Source organism: Erythrolamprus reginae, chromosome Z (assembly GCF_031021105.1).
Source record: "Erythrolamprus reginae isolate rEryReg1 chromosome Z, rEryReg1.hap1, whole genome shotgun sequence".
NCBI classification, from domain to species: domain Eukaryota; kingdom Metazoa; phylum Chordata; class Lepidosauria; order Squamata; family Dipsadidae; genus Erythrolamprus; species Erythrolamprus reginae.
The window spans coordinates 46272429-46284820 of NC_091963.1; the positions used below are offsets into that span (position 1 = coordinate 46272429).

At 39.6% G+C, this 12392-nt stretch overlaps 1 protein-coding gene across 5 annotated transcripts in view; it reads right to left on the minus strand.

The window, feature by feature from the left end:
* The window catches only part of HOXA3 (homeobox A3), a 53174-nt gene that overhangs the window by 13089 nt on the left and 27693 nt on the right, over positions 1–12392 (minus strand). Inside the window, exons 2-3 of one of the 5 annotated variants that reach the window (XM_070729378.1) lie at positions 11883–12063; positions 5782–5864 (exon numbers count right to left, since the gene is read on the minus strand). The gene's annotated coding sequence lies outside the window, so the exon portion shown is untranslated. Of the gene's footprint in view, positions 1–1551; positions 4225–5781; positions 5865–7580; positions 7671–11882; positions 12064–12392 lie in introns of those variants that run through there. The other 4 variants (XM_070729380.1, XM_070729379.1, XM_070729381.1 and 1 more) reach the window with 4 other exon arrangements.

The window sequence follows — 12392 nt, forward strand, 5'->3', positions numbered from 1 at the left end:
AGACAAATACTGTACACAGAGATACATAATAAAGAGTTATGGGTGGTTAATTTTGAAGATATACTGGAGACCTGCTTGTTTGGCAGATCGGAAAAGAAGAGCTAATTTATACTAACTTACATAGGTGTATGCAATGTATGTTTCTCTCGTTTACATGCATATACAGAAAGATGCAGTCACACACATTCTTCTGTTAAATATCCATAACAAGGTTGTTTTTTTTAAAAAAAAAAACCAGTTTTATATTTGATACTTTAAACCTTTATGCATCTAAAATCGAACCCTAAGTTGAATAATTGCAACCGCCAATAAAAGGATGAGGGAAGCATAGAAGAGTGAAGGCGAGCATGCTGCCCTCAGCCCACCGGCAACATAAATCAACAGTCAGCACTCTGACCTTTCCCAATCCTGAGACTCAGTGGTGGATGCAATTTTATATAACATTTGTCCCCTTGTATAAAGCAAGGAGGGCATTCATGCCCTCTCCCTGTTCCATTCAGGGGGCAGTTCCTCTCATAATACGGGATGGATAAGGGGTTAAGATTTGGTGATAGCTAATGAAAACCTTTAGGAAAGACAGAGTAAGGCTTTAATTCTGCTTCTGCTGCTTTCCAGAGTCCTGTTCAAGCAAATATGGCCCTGCAAAGAATCCCATTGATTATTATGGTGCGTGGATGGATGGGTACTTTTCTTCCATTCTCAGGAAGAAGAGTGAAGATGCAATGAGGAGAAAGAGGAACACCTTATTTCCATACTGGATTGATAAAGGTTTTCCAGGCGCAGGCTAGGTGGGGATACTAGAAACAAAATCGCCAGGCATTCCCAAATAAAATTGCAGTTGAATTGCATTATACAAGGCCGAAATAGCGCTATCCTAGTCTCCCTTAATTTTCAAAATTCAGCAAAACATGTGTGAGAGAGATATATAATTATAATTATATATATATATATATATATATATATATATATATATATATATATATATATATGTATGTATATATAATTATTCAACAATACACACACACACACAAACACACACACATATATCTCCTATTGAAGGCCCAAGAAAGAAAGAAAGAAAGAAAGAAAGAAAGAAAGAAAGAAAGAAAGAGCACTTAGTTTCCAGTTGTGATCACAGTCTCCTGACATTGCTCAAAACACTCATGAAACCAATAATAATAATAATAATAATAATAATAATAATAATAATAATAATAATAATAATAAAGCAACATCAAAACAAGCCTCTCTTCTTCCTCTTCCATATTTTGACTTTTAAAAGAAGGAACCTCTATATCATTTGATGGGGAGGGGAGGAAACCAGCCTGGAACCATCCACAGGAATCTTAACCTTTTCAGTAGAGACCGGAGGCGGGGTGGGGACAGTTCCCTGGGCCTTGCAAACATCCCTTTCCCAACCTCGCAAGCCCAGCGAAACAAAGAGGGAGGCGAAATGAACGGCTCTCCATAGCCCTCTTAAGCTTTTCCCCCGGACTTTGGCTTAGCCCCGATGGAAGTCGCGCGCGCGCCAGGAACAATCAACGGAAATACCTTAAAATAAATTCCATCCTCTCTCTCTCTCTGTCTCCCTGGTTATTTTTTGTTTTTTTGTTTTGTTTAACGAAGAATTTCGCCCTAACAGCCGGGCAATAATAACCTTTCCATCAGGATCAAGTGCGGTAGCCCAAACGGAGACTTCCCGAGGGTGATCGTAGCGTTCGGGGGGCGGGGAGTGGGGGGACCGGCGATGGATAACAGAAAGCAGTTCTTGCTCTGGACAGAAAAAACCTGGGGAAGCGTAATCGCAGGCGAAGCCAGTCCGGGTCTCCACTCCAAATGGCACAATAATGCGCTGTATTATGTGCTCACGTGGTCACACGTCAACTTAAATCCTTTTATTTGAAATCGGGAATCGCTGAAGGAATCAGGGCTGGAAGCGCGAGCCTCTGGTAGATGTGTGTGTGTGTGTGCGCGCGCGTGAGTATGTGGGTGGGTGGGTGTGCGCGCGCGCGCGCGCGCGCGGGTGTGAGAGGGACCGCGCGCGTGTGTTTGCTTTCCCTTCTTTTCCTCTTAAGCTTTAAGCAAAGGGCATTTCAAAAGAGGGGGGGTGGGAAACCATGAGCTGGAGACGTTTATTATCATCATCATCCTCCCAACCCACATATTGAGATTCCCTCCCTCCCAATCCGTGCGAGTTTTAGAAGGAAGGTAAGAAGAATTATTTTCATCAAAGGCTAATCAGATGCCCTGTAGAATGAAACCTCTCTGGTGACCCTTCAGAAGGGGAGGGGGAGGAAGGGCACTGAACTTCATCTGGGTTTCTGCAGATAAGCCCTTCAGACCATCAGCCTTCCCACGGCCTCTTCTGTAAGTCTATTGAGTGGGGCTTGCTCAACACCCACAGGAAACACCAGAGTTTAAATTAACTGACAAAGAACCCACTGGATAGTTGTCCTTGTCCTCCTAATAGCCCAGGAGGAGGAGGACAGCATCTGCCTGCTGGGGGGTAGATCTAAATTTCACCAAAACTTTGGGACCACCCCATTCAACTCCGCACTTACATATTCCCTATGCAACTACTTGAACGATGTGCAAAATTACAAGGTTCTGTCTAGAGCAATGAAATGTTTAAGGGAAAACAAAAATAAACTGTCTGTCTAAGGACCAAGAAGTTTGAAAACAAAGAGGAAGGGTAAGAAGACTTTAAAGTGAACTTAAGAAATGGTTTTGATTTTGCTTCTGGACAGTTCATTTTCATAGTGTCTTTTAACCTGGGAGGTGTTAAATACTTTTAATAATAAAGAAACAAGCTAGTTTTTCTATCAGGCCCATTTTGGTAGTTCTAACTTGAGAATTCCTACTTACCAAGGTATTTCCTCTCAACCGGACCCTGAGAATCAGCTCTTAGCCTTCTGTTTCTTTCAACACTGTGTCAAGCTGTTTCTGCCTCTTTCCATCCCCTCTCTTTGTTATGAATTTAAAATGTGTGAGAAAATAAATTTTACAATCTCCAGCAATTTATGGTTCAATTGTGAGTAATCCTACAACTTTCTTTAACTTTAAATTAATTTTAAGTGCTTGACTAAGAGATTTCTGGTTATGGTTACACCAGGAAAAGATAAATATGTTCAGCAACAAAATGGAAGCACGTGGATTCAATAATTTTTTCCTTTCAATTTGTCAGACATTTCCCCAGTCTAAGGCTGGATATTAAGCTTCTCTGGCTCTTAGGAAAGATATTGTCAAACTAGCAAATGGGCACTTTAATAACATAGAGCAAAGGTCTTGCATGCATAGAATTGCAAATGTTGCAATTCTATGCATGCTTATTTGGGAACATGTTGCATTTACTGTTGTGAAATCAGAGATCAGCAAGTTGCAAAAGCAAATTACTGAAGTTAATAAAAGAATGCTCCTAAAACATGTTTTTCTTGGAGGCAATTTTCATAACTTTGTTTTCAGGTAAGTGTGCCTAGAATTAAACCCTCCAAAAAGCAGAATTCAACTCTTTGACTGTTGCCTAAGTCTGCCATAAATTATAGTGCATTTAAAAGCTAGCATATGTTTTTCTACAGCACAACCATTGTTCAGAATTCAGCTGGCAAAAGCTAATCTGAAATCAACAGCAACTTTTTGCTCAGAAAGGTTTCACAGGTTATTTAAGGCAATGTTTCGGCCCAGTCATGAGATTCCTTTGGACAACATGAAGATGTAATTAATGGTTAATGAAAAAAGGTGCAGGGGAAAAAAAGGAAACCTTTAGTTATAAGCAAACAGTTTTGCATGGAGTCAAAAGTGAAATTTCCAAAGAAATCATGATTATCCAAAATTTAAGCTGCATCTTCAATTTACAAGCCTACCTAGAAGACCCAATTTCTCTGAAGTTGTTTCTTGGTGGTGTGTTAATATGAAAACTGCTGTTGAACTATTAACTCCATTGACCATTGAAGATGCATGTGACTATTTAAAAACAAACAAACCTTCTAGGCATCTAGTTTTTTGTCTTTCTGGTAGAAATTCACCAGGATGTTTTCCTACCACCTGGAAGAGCTAAAGATTTGAACACTTTAAGACACATTAAAAAGTTACATTTATTTAGATGGAGTAAAGATAAACCTGTTCATGCAGCTATAGAATCCAGACTGGAGACACATGAAACAGATCTGAGCTGGGATTGCAAACAAACGTTTTTGGAAGAAAAGGGAGAAAGACTCTGATATCCTTGGTCACTGCTTTCCAAATAAATGGCTAAGATTTTTGGATCCAAGATAATCAGTTCCTAATCTCTATTTGAGAGATTGGTTAAGCTACCAAGGATAATCATATTCATATCTACTGTAAGTCTTACTAATTTCAGTGGGACTTTCTGTCAAATAAATATCTACAATATTGAAGCCTTGAGATTTTCTGTGTGTATCTGTGTATATGCCAGGTGTCTACTTTTTTAATATCAGTCTTACAATTTTACATATATAATATGGGTAGTATATGAGGCTAGGTGTTTTTTTAGTATTTACCTTTAACTTTTTCATTACATTTATACTTTAAAAGTAACAAGATTCTATATTAAAGTATATGGCTGAGGTATATGTGGGTGTGGGTGTTAATTTCATAGTTCCATTTGCAGATTCTGTTCCAGCCTTAGAAGGCATATACTTTGACTATTATTAGCTAGCTGTACTTATTCAAATATAATATTTTCTTATTAGAAAATATGAGGGGGGATGAGTAAATTTTGTAGCAATAAATAAATAAAGGAATATATATATTAAGGCTAGGTTAGAACATTGAAATTTGGGTCTGGAATGATGATGTATTAAATATCAAGCACGTAAGTAAGCATCTTCAATTTTCTCTCTAAATATTTTTATATTGGGAATACAATATTTTATTTTGGGACAACCAAGACTCAAGATTCTAGGGCTTCTTTAAAAGGAAGAACCTGAACAAGTTATTATATCAGCATAACAAACCCTTATAACATTATAATTTATGGCTATCTTTTAAGCATATATTAACCTAATTCTGCTTCAATTCTGAGTAATTTTAACAGACAATTCAAATAACCACACGCATACATTAGTCTGAAATCCTGGTAGAACAATGTTTTTAAAGATAGAAATTTGAATGAAACGAGAACTTAGACTTTAACATCAAAAGTAGAGTACCACAAAGTTTTCAATCAACCCATCCAGAGACTTCCCAAGGAATTTTTAAAAGTAAAAATAATCCTCCCATTCTTACAAGTATTATCAACACTCACTGATAATATTTCCACCTTTTTTAAAAAATCTAAACTCTGTTTTTTTTTCTCCTGTATTAATGCAAAACATTCTAAAATTAGAAGACACTTTGGGAATCGTGAATGAAAAAAAAACATTATCAACAGTCCATTAGTGTAAACCTTTTAATTATCAACTTGGTCTTATATCTTGACACTCAACCCCCAATGCATATTCAATAATACCCTTTTACTTCTCTGGCGCTTTCCAGCCGGTGTGCAAAGCTGCCTGATTTGAATGGAGCTCAGAGAACTGCTCTTACTTAAGCTCTGTGTATTTCTTTGTTTAACAAGAACGGGGCATTCACTGACCAAGAAAGATGAATAGACCACAGTGAAGAAAATTCCAACCGATTTAGCTATTTATCAAACCCCAACTCTGCAGTTACTTCTCTAACAAGTACTGGCAAACCAAGTCCTCATCTCTGCAACATGAAACTATTTTAAACTGTTGTACAAGAGGTTTAATTTCCTTCCACCACCTCCAACAAAGTTCTTACCTCCTCGTCCTTCCAGCCATAGGAGAGAATTGTTTCCAGATTGTATACTGCTTTTAAATCATATTTTCCCGTGACCTGGAGTGCTGCAAATAAAGAACAGGCAACAAATAAACTAACAATTAAACAATATTGAAGTTATATATATACTAATTTCAAGTGAAGGGAAGGGACAGGACTGTTTAGCAACTTTAAAAGATATAATATTAGCAAAATCAACTTTTTATTTTGCTTATAGAACAGCAAAAACATTAGTGAAAGGATATTTTTGGATATTTATACCAATAACGATGCTGTTTGGAACAGTATGGATAAAATTGAAAGATAGTTTTGCAATTTGTGATCTCTGTTTTCTTTAAATAGAATTCTTATTAGAAATATGTATTTTTATGTGTCTGGGAAATCCTTGCTTAGCATCATTTAGTAAAATAAAGCCATGCGAGTCAGAATCAATAATAATGTTTTTTAAAAGAGTAGAAAGTTGGAAGCAGAAGAGTTCATATCTTCTGTGGGTTCTTTAGCAAAAACAGGGCATCCGGATAAGCTTGTTGACCTCAACAGTACGTTTTCTTCAAGCATATTTAATAATCTGTGCCTTCCCCCTTCTTTCCTCCTCCTTTCTATCAGCACCAGATTTTAAAAGAAATATCTTTCTTCACGTGGCTAAAAAAAGTGAGTGTCCAGTACTGATCCATATTTCTTTTGGAGGGTCATTGCCGCAAAAGTTTTTAAAAGGCCCCCTTTTTTAAAAGGCCCCGCTCCATTTGGGAAAATGTTGCGGTATGGAATTTGGATTTCGGTAATTGTTTCCTTTCCGTAGAAGTAGGGTTAGGTAGAAAGTAGCAAAATGTCAACTTTGGGGCTCAACAGCCATTGAGGAAGAGAAAAGCAGCCATAGTAATTTATTGGGGGAGGGGTATTTTACTCCCAGAACAAGAGCCTTGCTTTCTAGAATTGTCCGTGGGTTGCACCAGATGTCTACTGCTAAACTGAGAATACTCATGCGGGTTCGGGTTGACGGCTACTACAATATTGTACTCCCGCCCCATATTTCTGCTACTCCCCGTTATCTCCTTTAAATAATAATAATAATTAAAAGTAAGCATCGCTTTGTAAAATCATCACATCAATTGCCTTGTTTGGGCTGAATCCTCTTTCCCTTTGTACATTTATTGTTAAATATGTATTCCTTGCCCTCGGAGATTTAGGTGTATTGGAGAGCGATTAAATAGCACATCGTGGGATTTTAGAGTGGTGCCAGAGTGCTTGGAAGGAGTCTTCTTTCCATCTCAAAAGTTGCAAAGTAACCTCGGAGCTCTTACCGAAAGATGATAACTTCTTGTTATCCCCCCAAACGACCCTTAATAGCGATATTTTCATTCCATAGTAAATCGCCCGGCTTAACTATGAGTTAGGAAGAATGCCTCCCTCCCAGACTTCAGTGTGGACTGCCACCCACCCGCATCTACCCTTCCCCCTTTCTCACGAAGCTTGCTGCTCTCCCCTTGCTTGTTTAGCCCATGATGGAGAAGCGGTAATTTATGACGCCTTGGAAAATTTAGAGCCAGCCACCAAAACCCGCCTTCCCTCCCGGGGGCAAGCAGCCTTACACAGAGAGAAATGAGGGCCAGAAGCGGGTCATCAAGTCGATTTCGCCTCATCGAAGGATGAAATGCCCGAATAGCAGAACTGACCGCTAAGCCGTTTGTCCAGCGAGATTTCAACCTTTGGTAAAAACTGCTCCGCCCCCCCCCCGAAGCAAGCCAGCTTCAAACAATTGAACCTCGATTCTACGTACTTACCAAACCTCCTCAATTCCCCTTATTGCTTGTTTAAGAGGCTTAAAGACTCTTGCAAAGATACATCAGAAAGGCTGGCCGGTAGGTTTGATTTTGTTTTTTTAATGAAAAGATTGGGGGCGATGGTGCCAGAGTTGGGGGTAAGAAAGAGGAAGCCACCCTTCATTTCGGAAAGAATCACTTCGACAAGAGAGAACTGACGTCCACCATTGCTAGAGACCGGCATTAATTATTTAACCTGTCACGTGATGTCCCCCCCCCTCTTCCAGATTAAAATTTCAATACTTGAAGAACAGAGGCAACAACTTTATCTATCCTAGCAGAAGCTTTGAGTCGCTTATTGGATACTTCTCTCCACTTTCTGACAGTTTTTCGGTTTTGGAAGAGGCCGTTTGGGTATCAATAATGCGCAGGGAGGAGGGGAGAGTGCCAAATGAGCGGAGAACGAAATAGGCAAACATGCTTTCTCTCCCTGCCCCTCCTCCCCACCAGTCACTGGGATTCAAATTTGTATTGTCAGCTGCAGGTAGGGACATAGTTGGCTTTTTGTTCCAATCCTAACACTGGCAGAAGCGCTTGCGATGGGAGTGCCTAATAGGCAGGCCCTTCCAAGAAAGGCAATCCAATTCTTCACAACTCCCTGTCTATGGCATTTATCAGAATGATATGGAAGGAGATGAAATCCAGATTAATTGTGCAGTTTACAGGAATATTATCATTCCTCCAGGAGTGCTACTACCATATTTTTGGAGTATAAGACGCACCTTCCTTTGGAGAGAGGAAAATAGGGGGGTAAATATCTATCTACCTACCAACCAAGTATTCATCTGGCTGTGTCCTTAGTTTGTTCAGCTTCCACACCTTATTTTATCCCTGGTTAGGGCTGGAAAAACCTTTTTCAGAGAGAGCAGGAATGAAAACAAGCCTGCAAAGACTTAGAGTAGGAAAAACTGCTTCTGAGAGAGTAGGAATAAAAATATATGCTGCAAGCCAGAAAGATTATTAGCACCGTGTTAGGGCTGAAAAAGCCCTTTTCAGAGGGAGTAGGCATGAAAACAAGCCAACAAAGATTAAGGGCTGGAAAAACCCTTCTTCAGAGGGAGTAGGAAGCCGGGGAAGATCCTTAGCACCTAGTTAGGGCTGGGGGGGAAAAGCTTTGAAAAAGCTACATTTGAAGTATAAGAGGCACCCAAAAACCTGCATCAAGTGCATCCTTTACTCTGAAAAATACTGTAAGCTTCATTGGTCTGGAGCTGGACTAAGTTCCAGCAATTATTTGTTTTATTTTCATTTATTTGTATCCTTTATTTTGTAAAAATTGTTATTTTTATAAATAACTAAAGACAGTGAACATATCCAACTCAAGTTTCTCCTCCTATTTTCCCCACAATAATAACCTTGGGAGGTAGGTTGGGCTAGAGAGAATGACTTGACTAGGAGTGAAGTCAAGCATCTATAGCTTCAGGACTACATGCGGGGAAATACACTGCTCAAAAAAATAAACTCAAATATCACATCCTAGATCTGAATGAATGAAATATTCTCATTGAATACTTTGTTCTGTACAAAGTTGAATCTGGACAGTTCGATTTCACAGGAGTTTGATTTACTTGGAGTTATGTTGTGTTGTTTAAGTGTTCCTTTATTTTTATTTAGTAGTGTACATATACCCTATGTATATGGTATATGTATTATGGTCATAGGCCATTTCAAGTCACCACTAGAGAAGTATCATGAATGAGAGTAGGCTTTCTATCATTAGGAGTATGGCTGGATGATTCTAGAAGATGCTAAAAATCAGTAGAGTGAAAATGGCTTTGTTCTTAGGTCTGATTGTAGTTAATGAGACAAGTCAATCAATGTCTCCCTGGTGTAATTTGAAACCAAATTTAACTAATTTGTGGGAAACCATCCCACTGAATTCAGCTGGATTTCAGCACAATCTGGCTTATTTTGTACCAAAAACATATCAGGAAGAAGACACCTCGGCCTGTTAGTGGACAACAGGTTCAGCTGTGATTCAGGTATACCTGTTCTTTAAAGAAGTGGCCTCACATACATTGCTGAAGGCTCCTTATGGAATGGGGAGAGAGCATTATTAGATAGCAGCTTCAAACAAATCTGCAAAATTCCAGGGCTCAAAAACAGTGTCAGCTTCACCGTCCATCCCTTGTTAAACCCATTCCTCATTTTAAGGATAGTCAGATTTTCCCCAAAGCTGTATTTGCTGAAATCTATAAAACCTTCCATAGCTTTCAACAAACAAACTGGTCTCAAGAAAATCTGGGAGCTGTTAGGCTAGAAAGGCTGAGCTAGAATTTCCCTATCAAGTGTCCTTTCTCTACTGCTGTCTCTTGCAATGCAAAATCCACGCAGTACCGTCCCTTCACCATTCTCAACCATTCTCTTCCATTCAGGTCATAAATCACAAGAGAAGGCTTCCCTTTCTTGTTTATTGGTCTTCCAGTTGGTTCACACTAAGGTTGCTTCAAGTAATGGTGTCACTACGATATTGATCTTTCTGTATATTTCTGTGGGGAGCTAGCTAAACAAACAAAAAAAAGGCACTTTAATTTTCATTTAGGGGGAGGAAATGGGGATGCCTCCCCAAGTTAGCTCTGCAATTTTGCTGAAGGGATATAAGTCAAGGATAGGAGTGGTGGGAGTGAGAATCAGTCCCAGAATTGATATAAGGTCAAAAGGGAGCAAACAAAATGGAAGAATAGAAAGCCAGGAAAAAAGGCCACACTTCTATCAATCTAACCTTTATTCCTGCTTGAGAAATAGAGGACACCAGCATCAGGGAAATACTCTTTCAGCCTTCTTTTCTTCTTCCATCCTTCCCCCACCAACAACCAGACCTTGTACTGTTAATTTCTTTTGGCTGTTGTCTTAAATGACAGGCCAATTTCTAGAGCCTGCATAGCCAGGATTCTTTGGGTTTACGTGAATTCCACAAGTGATGATTAAACAAAACAAAACAAAAATTAAACAAATATCCGCGTCATCCCACAAACTGGAGTGGAGAGGAGAAATGGCCCTTCCTTGCCCTGCTCTGCCTTGTGTGGGAGCTCAGGCTTACATTGGGCTGGTTTGGGGAATGGAGAAGCCTTTCTCTTTCCTGCCCCCACCCCATGCGCAACATTTGATTTTAGGAATCCTTTCCCACAGGATGTTTTGCACATATCTATGTGTGTGAGAGAGGACACAGACGTGAGGACGAGAGGAGAGAGAGAGACAGAGAGAGAAATAGAGGGGGAGAGAGAAATAGAGAGAGAGAGAAATAGAGGAGAGAGAAATAGAGGGGAGAGGAGAAATAGAGGGGGAGAGAGAGAAATAGAGAGAAGGAGAGAAATAGAGAGGGAGAGAGAAATAGAGAGAGAGAAATAGAGAGCGGGAGAGAGAGAAATAGAGAGGGAGAGAGAAATAGAGAGAGGGAGAGAGAAATAGAGAGAGGGAGAGAGAAATAGAAAGAGAGAGAGAGAGAAATAGAGAGGAGGGAGAGAGAAATAGAAAGAGAGAGGGAGAGAAATAGAGAGGGAGAGAGAAATAGAGAGAGAGAAATAGAGAGAGGGAGAGAGAGAAATAGAGAGGGAGAGAGAAATAGAAGAGAGAGAGAGAGAAATAGAGAGAGGGAGAGAGAATAGAAAGAGAGAGGGAGAGAAATAGAGAGGGAGAGAGAAATAGAGAGAGAGAAATAGAGAGAGAGAGAGAGAAATAGAGAGGGAGAGAGAAATAGAGAGAGGGAGGAGAGAAATAGAGAGAGGGAGAGAAATAGAGAGGGAGAGAGAAATAGAGAGAGAGAGAGAGAAATAGAGAGAGGGAGAGGGAGAAATAGAGAGGAGAGAGAAATAGAGAGAGAGAGAAATAGAGAGAGGGAGAGAGAAATAGAGAGATGGAGAGAGAAATAGAAAGAGAGAGAGAGAAATAGAGAGAGGGAGAGAGAGGGAGAGAAGCATGTTTAAACCCAAGAATCAGATTAGAATGGATGCTGCCTTTAAAGGTCAAGGTTTGATTGGTCAGTCTGCTTCTCTAAAAAAAACAATTAATGGGACAGAAAACGTGTCCTTTCTGTGAACTCTCCTCATTGCCCTGGTATAATGACAGGACAATAGTAGGGTTTAAACGCCTACTCTGTAGTTTTTGGGAACGATTGTAACATTAATTAGGCTAGCTAAGGTAGAAATCCAGGGTACTGCCATATAACAAACACAACCTCTCCTGCTCCCCCATTCCCCAAGCGCGACTGCACATTTAGGTGACAATATGGGAAAAGATCCAGAGAATAATTTTTTTTAAAGTTACCTTGAATGGTGACAATCTGCCATATGTACTTTTTCTGCCCGGTCCTGATACTCCACCCTGAAAACATACACCTTCAAGGTGCAGCCCAGCAACTGTGTCTTTTATACATGAACACATTTTCCCCAAGAAAATCCTCCGGTGTCTTCACAGACCTTTTCCAAGAGAATGCCTTTCAGAATCGCTGTTGAATTACAAAGAAGTATTTATTGTAGGAGGTGATTAATGATTCCCAGTAAAATTGCTATTTTCAGCATGATTTCATTTAGCTTTTAAAAAAACACACACACACTGGGGAAAGAGAGGGGAAGGAGAGCTCACAACATAAGTCCTGGGAAGTAAGGAAGTAAGAGAGGATCTGTAACCTTTCACTTATGTAGCTGATTAAACACCTTGAAGATTCCTCTTCCTTTCTGTAAATTAGCAGAAGAAAAATCTTCACGCCAAATACAGAGTTTAGACAAAGACACTCAGTATAAAGGAAGAGGGAGACCTCCATGTTTTCTGTGCCCT